Source organism: Capra hircus, unplaced genomic scaffold, assembly GCF_001704415.2.
Source record: "Capra hircus breed San Clemente unplaced genomic scaffold, ASM170441v1, whole genome shotgun sequence".
NCBI classification, from domain to species: domain Eukaryota; kingdom Metazoa; phylum Chordata; class Mammalia; order Artiodactyla; family Bovidae; genus Capra; species Capra hircus.
The window spans coordinates 13,782-25,483 of record NW_017214624.1 but is presented as its reverse complement, the minus strand read 5'-3'; the positions used below and the strand labels follow the sequence as shown (position 1 = coordinate 25,483).

Genomic DNA, 11,702 nt, shown 5'->3' with positions numbered 1-11,702 from the left:
TGTCATTCCTAAAGGCTATCTCAAGATCTTGCTTATGTGATTGCAGCTCCTTCTTTCTAAAGTTGTATGGGGATAGGCTAGGTCTTGATCTTAGTCTCATCAGACCTAGCATAGAGCCTTTCAAAGAGCAGGTGCTCAAAAAATAAATGAAGACAGTAAGAGGTCTAACTTGTTAAGGTTTAATACCTCCTGCATTTTTCAAGAAGCATATCGAGGTATAAATTATTTAATTTTACAAAACAGAAGACTGAAAAGATGGAGAACAATCAAGGTTGATCATGTTTTGAAACTTTTTTCATTTTTTCATTCCATTGTCCCAGCAGTTTCATTGCGGGATTGCTTCCCATTTCGGCAAAAGTCCCAATTTTGATGTCACATTTTCTTATCTGGATGATCTTTTAAAACTCTTGGTCTTCGGTAGGGGTGGGAGAAGCTGCTGGACATGGCTGTGGATCATGCCTGGAAGGGACAATGGTGCCAGGCCTGGCTAGAACTGTGGCTCGAGCTCTCTCCTCCTCATCTAGCAAAGCTTCTTCATATTGTGATGAGAAGGCACTGGGGACTGTATCATTGACTTTTGCCAAAAATTCCAGGACTTTCATTTTGCTGGTTTCAGCATGGGCTCGTGGGCCCCACAGGAACTCGTAACGTGGAGGATCGCTGTGGGCAACCTGGCGGTACTCCAGGTACTTCATCGTCACTAAGTCTCTGGTGATGAGCTTCCTGGGCTCTCCGTAGATGAAGTGTTTTCTCCGAGCATATACTCGCATCATATTCAAGAATTTCCAGATGTCTTCCTCAGCGGCACAGCCACCCTTCACGAAGATCACACCCAGAACTGTCATCAAGAGACCAGTCTTAGGTAAGCCCCTACCATCCCACACCCTCCCATTGTTGGGCAGGTTCAGTTTGCTGACGAGGTCATAGGAGTGGATGGTTGAGTCAACTTCCTTCAAGTCAACTGCAAAGACAGCCTCAATGTGTTCAGAGGCTCTCTTGAGAATCTCGGCAGATCGGTGGTGGTATCTTGGGTGGATAATCTTCAGCATGTCTTCCTTCATGATGGGCTGCTTCATTTTATACTTACACAGAAGGAACTGCTCCAACAAACCTGTCATGCTGTTCAGAGTATCATGGTAGGTGTTTTCGGTAGAAGATGAGGAACGTGAATCTTCCTCATCTTGACTGGTATCTTCTTCATCAGATGTTGGGTCAGCAGTAGTTGAAAAAGTGCTGGTAGTAGATGGGGTTCCAAAGACCCCTGGGAAGTGCTATTTGACCCAGTAGCTGATGAGCTCTGTGACTTATCTTCTAGAAGAGAAGAGGTAGAGGGAAGCTCTTCCATTACTGCAGTGGGCTGAACTCCCTTGTGACTCTGGGCTCATATCGGGCCTGGTGGCATTTCTCATGGATGCAGAGCTTATGAGACTGACCTCCGAGGCATGATGACTGCTCTGGGGACAGTGATTAGAAGTGTGAGTAGGAGGGCAGGTGATAAGGGCCCACAGGATGACGAAGGTTGAGTGTGCAGCCTGCAGCAGGGGAATACCACCTTGGTTATCAGGAAGGCTACATTTGTGGTTTTCTTGAGGGCACTGTTCTGAAAACACCCAGGGTTCCTATTCTCTTAATCAGCCTGTCCTTTGGGAAACATATTGAAGGAAATTAGAGTGATCTTTAGGCTGCATCCTGCTACCCCTGCCTCGGCATGCTGGGGTGACAGAAGGGGCTGGTAGTCTCCTACACAGAGGCATCTGTTATTTCACATTCAAGACCACTAACCCAACTAGTGGCCAGTCATAGGACCTATTCCCTCTGCTGTTCTGTAGTTGGCATCACAAAGCTCCCTGGGATTTCTGAGAAGTGAAGAGGTCCTCACCGCATCACGTCAGTCACTAGCTATCACCCAGTACTGAGTGCACACTGAGAAGTTTTCTGTCCCTGCCTCTGGAGTCCTCAACACGAATTAAGAGTGCTTCCTTTGATTCCCCATAGGGCCTGGTGTCCCCACCCCTTTCTTGGAATGGTATCTGCACCTTCATACTAAGGGTTCACCGCCGACACACCTGATACAAATAAATGTTGGTGGAACTTCAGCTTGATAGCTCTGCCCTGGATTCTTCAAGGGCTATAAGGACCAGGGCTGGATTCATTATCACTTCTTTTTATTGGTCAGATGATCCCTCAGTCCTTGCTTTGACCTCTGTTGTGGCCTGAAATTCTACCCTCGCTTCCCCTTAGGTCCACCCCTTCTACTACTATACTTTTCTTATAGTAGGACAAGCATCTCCGTGAGACCCCTAGTAGAAAGTAAGATTCTCCTCGTCCGTCCATACCCTGTCCCTGGTCTTCTGAGGCAGCAGGACGAGATGAATCATACAGTTATGGGGTGTGTGGTTCCCTTCGTCTTCAGGGTATTCAGTTGGTTTCTGGAAAACCTGGAAATAATCCCACTGCTGGCCCTAGGCTATACCGCTGGGACCATGTCCCAACCCCCCCTTGTGACATCATAGAAGGAAATGGGCATGTCATGTCAACAATGAGTAGGTATCCAAGGGATGCCAGGAAGGGCAGGGTTCTGTGCGGTTTCCTCAGAGTTCTGAGGTCAGGGGCTTTCATTTGTCCAAAGCTTGACTCCTGGCAGGGTGTGGGGCTCCTTTGTTTACGTAAGGAAGCTCTCTTCAGACTAAGCTTTCCCTCCTTGTGATGCCAGAGAGGGAGAGTCTGGGAATGCCACACGAGTCTGCTCCTACCTGTGCCTTCAGGGATGACATCAGGATTGAGGCTTCTTGGGGCCCTCCTGTGTTCAGTGTAGGGGTATGACCTAGACTCAGGTGCCTCACCTTGACTCCTGGGGGACTCTGGATTTCCACTTTTTCAGCCTGAGGTGACGCATGTAGAGCAAAGACCATGTCCTTGCAAGCCCTGAAGAGAAGTGAGGGAATGTGCAGCCTGGCAGCCCTGTCTTGGCCTTCTGAGAGCAGACACAGGCCAGTCTCTCTGTGACTTCAGTTCCTCATTCATCTGTCTTTACCTTGACTCCTGTCTCTTCTATGAAAGACTTCTTGGGAAATGCCACATCTTTGAAAAGTCTTAGTCTGCCTGCACCAAATCTCACAGAGAATTGGTTGAGACCCAGGAGTGATGGGGAAGCTGCAGTCCGGGAGGGGGCCCCAGCATAGGTGGTGTGCTATCAGAGAAAACACGGTGATCTCTTCCTTCTCTTCTCTGACCAGACACAGCCTCTTGTAGAACCTTTACTCTAACAGATTTACTCTCTGAAAGGAAGGGGCTCAATTAAATGATTTTGTGCATCCCTGATCTTTTTTGGTTTACTGATGTTTCCTTTTGTCACTGAATGCTGTCTCTTCTTTATTGTACTCCACTTTAATATTTTTGTTACTTATTTCTTGGGCTTTTTATTCCAAAACCATGTTTGGGGTATGAAATTCTGCTATTTAGGGTGTGAAATACCTTTTTTGACTAATGTTCAGAAAGAGGAAGTGACCCAAGGTTGGCCTCATCCTGGCGGAGTGGCACAGTGTGGGCTGTATAGGAATTCAGTGCCAGGGTTCAGTCCAGCTCCTATCATTTATGAGCTTTAAATTGACCTTCTTTATTCCAGCTTCTTTATCTGCAAATTGTGTTTGAAAAAGTCTATAGTGTAGGACCACAGACATGTGTGATGTATGTAAATCACCTGGCACAGTATGAGACAAGCTTTGGTACATTGAATGAATGGCAGTTATTACGAAGGTGATTTTGACCTCGAATGATCACAAACTTCCATCACATAATTTTATTTCCAGGCTATATTAGAGAATATGCAACTCCAAACAATAATCAAATCCACATCAGCACTAATGCTCCCAAGCAAGTAAAACTAAGCGGTATTTCCCTATTTGAGCACCTGTTTTACGATGTGTTTGGGGTTATCTTCTCCGCATGGGTGAAAGTACAAGTTCATTTGTCTCAAGGACCAACAACTTCCCTCTCAGGTGCTGTTTTTTGTCCAAACCACCCCTAAATTAAGTCCCACTGACAGTAAAAATTGAGCCCACCCTTAAAGTTAGCCAAATTACACTAAACACAACCTAATTAAACTGCCCATTTAACAGAGCAAGTTCTGGTGCTCCCATCCCGGAAAGAGAGAGACAGTCCAGTGATGTCTTGGCATCTCGATTCAATGGGTATCACCCTTATTTCTCAGAAACTCTCCGGACAGCTCTTGATGAAAACACGTAGTGTGAGTGTTCACTTGCCTGGCTCAAGTGCACAGGATCCCTTCCATTCCCTATGTTGAGATTCCCTATAGTTTTCGGATATCCCCAAATAATGGTAAATATATGGTTGAGATATATTCCAGGTTTACAGCATCACCTCTGAGAACCATGATATGAGTTCTGGCATCACTCCCACAGCTTCATCTAGCCCATCATGCATCTGGACTGAAAATGACCTCCCACGGAGGAACTAGATGTTTCTCAAGACCCAGTGCTGCCTTAGTCAGGTAACTTAGACGTGCTTGCTCTCAGCTGGAACCTCCTCTTCCACACCTCCCCCATTTAAATGTATGATTTGTTTATTCCTTAGAGTTAGCTCACCACCTTCCGTAGATGGTACCTGCTGCTAGACTCAAAATTCCATGGGCAGTGGACTTGGTCTTCATTTTCTTACCAAGCCCAGTACTATAAGAAAGCCTTCTAAACAGAAGATGGTCAATTCATTTGGCAGAAAACAGAAATAATGAGCAAAGACTCTATTTTATTATGATTTAAGTGTCATACAGTTTGAATAAGCTACACAAATCTAAGTCCATGTTATTAGCTTTTACAAGGAAAGAGGACAGATAAGACAAATGAAGAAGAAACCCGTGTTTACTCTGAAAGCTTTCTGATCCCAAATATTTATCTTCTAGGATTCTTACACATTTCCAAGTAAAATCCTATTCCAATGCTATATTACCTCATCCTGGACCATAAGGAAAATATTGAAGTCTTTTCAGGTTGTTTACAAAACATGAACTCTTAGTCATAAACCTAATAGCCAGTAAACATGACTCCATGACATTAATAAACCTAGATTCTGAAGCAAAATAAACCTTATGAAGAGTAGTAATATTTAAAAATTGTATACAACACCTCTACCTACCTACGAGATCATCTATTTTTTGACTAGATAGTATTCATATGGATAACAGGAAAACATGCATATTTTGTTAAAACTGCACCTAAACTCCCATACTACTTAAAACTGTGAAGAAATATGGGTTTTGTTCCCCCCCACCCCTACTACCCTGCGCTATTTTGGAGCGTGAACTGTTCTCTTCCAACTCAAAGGAACAACTGTCCTGACCCCTCCCTAGATGTGGGAGGAGCTGTAGGCTTGGCCCTGGAAGGGCACTGGCCTCAGCCATAGCTGGAAAATGGGAATGCCTCTCAGCCCTGCTCTATCTGCCTGATCTCTCAGAGCCTCGTCATAGAGGTCTGGGAAGGAACTCGGGACCGTATCCTGGATCTTTGGCCAGAACTTCCAACACCTTCATCTTATTGGTCTCAGCATAAGATCTCGGGCCCCACAGGAACTCTAGAGCGGAGGATCGCTATTGGGCACCTGGCGGTAGTTGAGGTACCCCTTCTGCACCAGATCTTTGGTGATGAGCTTTCTGGGCTCCCCAAAGATGGAGTGCTTCCTCCCAGCATAGATCCCCAACACATTGAGGAAATCCCAGATCTCCTCCTCCGGTGGCGCGGTTACCCTTCATAAAGATGATGCCCAGGAGCGCCATGAGGAGACCAGACTTGGGCAGCTCCTCCTCATCACTTGAACCTTCCTCAACCCCGAGAGTGAACTTGTTGACGAGGGCGTAGATGTTCCTGCTGCAGTCGACTTCCTTCAGCTCCAGGCCAAACACCAGCTCCACGCGCTCAGAGGCTCTGCTCAGGATCTCCGGGAAGTGCTCCTTGTACTTCCTTCCGATGACATTCAGCATGGCATTCTGTGTGATGGGCTCCTTCTTGGTGTACCTCTCCAGCAGGAAATCCATCACCATGCTGGCCTTCCTCATGAGAGGATCTTTGCGAATGCTCCGAGCGAGCAGGGCTGCTCGGGCGGCATCTGCACTTTCCTCCTCGGGGCCCTGGGCACCTTGATCAGCTCCTGCACAGGAAGCCTCTGCATCAGGAGAGCTAGGGGCCATGGCTCCCTGAAGCTCCTGGCGATTGCCAGCAGCAGGGGAGCCCAGGGGAGAACCTTGAGGGACAGAAGACGGGGAGGAGGGCACTCCTCTCCTGGGGCTGCAGCAGCACTGGCCTGGGCCTCCTGAGTGTCCCCCTGGACCTGGTGGCGTTTCCCGTGGGCATGATGCTTGTTTTTGTGCTTCCGAGGCATGATGACACAGGTCAAGGACCGCAGGCGGGCGTGCAGTTAGGAAGGCAGGCAACGAGGGCACCTGGAGGAAGGACAAAGAAATGTGAGCACCTTCACCAGGGAGAGTCGTCCCCGCTTAAAAAAGTCTGCTTCGCTAGGGGCTTGAGGCCACTGCTCTAGGACCCACAAGTCTCCTGTTCTCCTAGTCAGCCTGTCCCCTGAGACCCCTGAGGAGGAAGTGAGAGTGAGACCTGGGGCGCAGCCAGACAGCCCTGCCTTGGGTTTAGACGGGGCCTGTGGAGGGCTGGCAGGGGAGGCATGTCCTTTCAGTTCACATTCAGAGTTAGGATGAAAAACGGGGAATGACCCCCTAGCACCCGCCCCGATCCCTCTTCTGCTCTGAAGCTGATGCTGCCACCTTCCCTGTGACTCTGGAGAAGGAGAGGAGGGAGCGCTCAGCCTCCCACCTAAGGGTCCCGGGACCCGCCCTTCTGTAAGGCAAGCTCTAACCTCCCCACTCAGACCGTAGCCTCCCTTCCCCGTGTTTGGCCAGGAGGAAGCGCTGACCACAGGGGAGGGTCCTGACTGGCCCTGTTTCGGGAAGGATGGTCCTCACCCTGGCTCCTCCTGAGCCCTGATATCCTCCCTGTACTGACCAGCTACCAATGCCTCGGACCGAGGTCCCCTCCTCTCTCACTGTCCCACATCCGAGATCACAATGAGGGTGCCCCCAAACCATTAGAGCTGCCCTGATCCTACCGCATGCTCCTGAGGCCAAGTCGCGGGGGGTGGGGGTTTCACGTGGCTGCGTTTCTGGGGTGTGGAGACCCTCTGTGCCCCCGAGAGTCCCTCCTTTAGCTACAGGGCTAGGTGTTTTCCCTCTACTGAGCAGAACTGGAATCCACCATGCCCGGACCGAAGCCGTCCTCTCGGAGGACCACCTGGGTGACGTGGCTGGACTTGGGGCTTAAGATGCAGGCCCGAATCTTCCAGGGGACAAGCAGGGGCAGGGTGGCCGGGGGTTGTCCTGGCCCCCCCTTTTCAGAGGGAAAGGCTTGGTCGTGCCGGACGTGTGTCCCCGCACTTGTAACTCACGTCACCTCACTCTTGGACACCTTTATGAGACCTGGGAGTCCTCCGTCTGGGCACCCTACAAGGCAGTTCTCTAAGACGAACAGCAGCTCTCCAAAGATGGCTTCGCAGCCAGCAGCGTGTGTGCGTGGTCGTCACTTCCTGTCATGTGCTTCTGTGTTCCAGGCGGACAGCAGAGGCGGGGCCAGGGTGGGCGGGGTTCCGGGGGAGCTTCCCGGAGGATTGGCATGTGCAGCTTTCCTTGAATCGTAGCGGATCCTGAGACCTTCCCTGTACTGAGTGGAGTCTACAGGCCTCCCTTCCAGGCTCTAGCTTCCGTCAGCACCCCAGCAGGAATTGTTTCTGGCCTGGCCGAACTGGCTTCCTGGAGCTCCTGAGAATGACAGTGAGGGCACTTTCGGGCCCCGTCTTCTGGGCTGAGTGATGCTCCATCCAATCTCCGTGTCTTACCCTTGTCCCCTGTAGGTGGTGGGCTACGTGCCATCTGCTGACCTGAGGCCAAGGCCTCACATCGAAGACATCACGTCCCGAGACTCCTGGTGAGAAGTGCACGTACATCTCCCCTGGACACTTCTGCCTGAGGCTTCCAGGAAATGGCTGCTGCAGGTAAGATGAGCTGAGAGGGAAGGATGGGAGACTTGCCTTCTGTGAGTGTGGAACCCCTCACATCTCACTCAGGATCTTCATATTGACTGCAGGCAGGGCCTGGAAATCCTTCCCTTTCTGGTATGAATCCACCTCTGTCTCCAACCATGCCCCACACAATCCCAGTAGAGAAAGTGAAGGGGCTCCTTACCCTGACAGTTCTCGCGGGGCTCTTAGTCAACTGCAGGGGCATTGCTCGAAAGTTCTGAGGTGAATTTCTGTCCTTTGGTACAACTTTTGTGGTTACTACATTTTCTCTTTTAGTCCCTGTGTGATAGTCTATTAAGGTGATCACTTAAAAGGGCCAGTTGTCATCCACTAGCAAAGTTTGTGCTGGTTGTTTGCATGACCTCTGGCCCATACTGCCACATCCAACTCAAACTTCTGTTCCCCATGGTCTTGGCATGGGAGCTCTGAGATGCTACCTCAGATTCCTTCAGTGAGGTTGTGAGCGATTTCATGGCCCCAGGGCACAGTGGAAGTAATCAAGGGCTGAGACTTTAAAGCCTTTTCCAGCTGATCCTGTTGTCTTCTTCCCTTGTAGGCTGCACACCCCTTGTCAGTCTCCGAGTACTCCCTCACCTTGACGCTCATAGGGTCAAGTTCATTAGAGACTTACTTTGCCTCTGGGGATTATGTAGTTTTGTGCTTTTGCTTCTGTTAATAGTTGTCTTTATTCCTTGTATAAGTTTTCCATGGTTTATTCTGGGTACAGGAAACAGCAGCCCACTGTTTGATTGTGGTCTCAGCTGATTCTGACTGGAGTAGATCTGTAAAGGAGTTAAGGAACATCGACAGTCTTACAATATGTGCTCCTCTAGGAATACACATAACATACTATTCTGTTTGAGACTTCTTTCTCCTAAGGCTGTCAGGAAGATCTTCTTGTTGCCTCTATGTGGAATGTATACATTGTTTTGAGGTTGCTTTGTAGGTACGATTTTTCTATGGTTGCTTTTATTTATGGTGTTTTTCTATTACGTGACCAAAGAAATTGTGATTCTTCCAGGCCAGACTCTTGCTTTTGTTATGGTGATCTATTTTCATATGAGATAGCTAAAATTTTTTATATGTTTGAATATTTCCTGTCTTATTTTCTAAGATTTTTAATTCGAGGATAAATTCTTATGTTATCTTTTGGTTTTCATTGTTCTTATTCATTTGGCATTATTGTATATAAGTCTGTATTGGCTATGTGTCCTTGTCCAGATTTTTACTACATTTTAAATATGAGCGTTTATGAAAAATTTTAATTGGAGGATAATTGCTTTATAGTGTGTTAGTTTCTGTTGTACAACAGTATGAAGCAGCTATAAGTATACATATATCCCCCTCCAGGAGCATCCCTCACATCACCCCATCTCAGTCCTCTAGGTTGTCACAGACAGAAGTCTGAGCTGCCTCTGTTCCAGAGCATCTCCCCACTAGCTATCTCTGGTACACATGGCAGTGCATATACGTCACAGCCTCTCTCAGTTTGTCCCTCTCTCTCCATCCTTTGCTGTGTCCACGTCTTTTCTCTGCATGTGTCTCTATTCCTACCCTGCAAATAGATTCATCAGTGCCAATTTCTAGATTCTATATAAATGTGTTAATACGCAATAATTTTTTTTTCTCTTTCTGCTTTACTTCACTCCGTGTAACATACTCTAGGTGCATCCACCTCACTACAGGTCAGTTCAGTTCAGTCGCTCAGTTGGGTCCGACTCTTTGTGACCCCATGAATCACAGCACGCCAGGCCTCCCTGTCCATCACCAACTCCCAGAGTTCACTCAGACTCACGTCCATTGAGTCTGTGATGCCATCCAGCCATCTCATTCTTGGTTTTCCGCTTCTCCTCCTGCCTTCAATCCCTCCCAGGATCAGAGTCTTTTCCAATGAGTCAACTTTTCGCATGAGGTGGCCAAAGTACTGAAGCTTCAGCTTTAGCATCATTCCTTCCAAAGAATTCCCAGGGTTGATCTCCTTCAGAATGGACTGGTTGGATCTCCTTGCAGTCCAGGGGACTCTCAAGTGTCTTCTCCAACACCACAGTTCAAAAGCATCAATTCTTCGGCACTCAGCCTTCTTCACAGTCCAACTCTCACATCCATACATGACCACTGGAAAAACCATAGCCCTGACTAGACGGACCTTAGTCAGCAAAGTAATGTCTCTGCTTTTGAGTATACTATCTAGGTTGGTCATGACTTTTTTTCCAAGGAGTGAGCGTCTTTTAATTTCATGGCTTCAGTCACCATCTGCAGTGATTTTGGAGCCCAAAAAAATCGAGTCTGACACTGTTTCTACTGTTTCCCATCTATTTCCCATGAAATGATGGGACCGGATGCCATGATCTTTGTTTTCTGAATGTTGAGCTTTAAGCTAACATTTTCGCTCTCCTCTTTCACTTTCATCCAGAGGCTTTTCATCTCCTCTTCACTTTCTGCCATAAGGGTGGTGTCATCTACATATCTGAGGTTATTGATATTTCTCCCGCCAATCTTGATTCCAGCTTGTGTTTCTTCCAGTCCAGTTTTTCTCATGATGTACTCTGCATATAAGCTAAATAAGCAGGGTGACAATATACAGGGTTGACGCACTGTTTCCTGTTTGGAACCAGTCTGTTTTTCCATGTCCAGTTCTAACTGTTGCTTCCTGACCTGCATACAGCTTTCTCAAGAGGCAGGTTAGGTGGTCTGGTATTCCCATCTCTTTCAGCATTTTCCACAGTTTATTGTGATCCACACAGTCAAAGGCTTTGGCATAGTCAATAAAGCAGAAATAGATGTTTTTCTGGAACTCTCTTGCTTTTCCCATGATCCACCTCACAACAACTATCTTAAATTTGGTTCTTCTTATGTTTGTGTAATAGTCCATTGTATATATCTACCACAACTTCTGTATCTATTCATCTGTCAGTGGAATTTGAGGTGGTTCCTTCCATGTCCTAGCTATTGTAAATAGTGTTTCAATAAACAGTGCGGTCCCTGAATGTTTTCACTCATGGCTTTCTCAGTGTGTATGCCCAGTAGTGGGATTGCTGAGTCATAGGGTAGTTTTATTTCTAGTTTTGAAAGGACTCTCCATACTGTTCTCCGTAGTGGCTATATCAATTTACTTTCCCCCTCAATGTGCAAGAGGGTTCTCTTTTCTTCATGCCACTTCAGCACTTATTGTTTCTAGATTTGTTTATGATAGCCTTTCTGGCAAGTGTGAGGTGATGCATCATTGTAGCTTTGGTTTGCATTTCTTTCATAATGAGTTGTAAACATCTTGTCTTGTGAGCATCTGCATTTTTTTAAAGAAGAGATTTAGGATTACAGAAAATTTAGCAGATAGTATACAGAGTTCCTATAGAGCTAGTCTCTTCCTCCACTTAGCATCTTCTGTTATTAACATCTTGGATTGGTTCAACTGATACAAGTTCATTTGTTAAAACTGAGCAACTCATATCAATATGGTGTTATTAACTATTGTCCGTTGCTTACAATATATTTTACTTTTGTTGTTTTGCAGTTCTGTGTTGTTGCTTTTGTTCAGTTGCTCAGTCACCTCTGACTGTGACCCCATGATCCATAGCACTCTGGGCTCCCTATGCTTCACCATCTCCTGG

General features: G+C 47.2%; 1 pseudogene; it reads right to left on the bottom strand.

The window, feature by feature from the left end:
• Positions 1-453: 453 nt before the first annotated feature.
• On the bottom strand, positions 454-8,299 carry LOC108635373 (annotated as a pseudogene).
• Between the last annotated feature and the right edge of the window lie 3,403 nt (positions 8,300-11,702).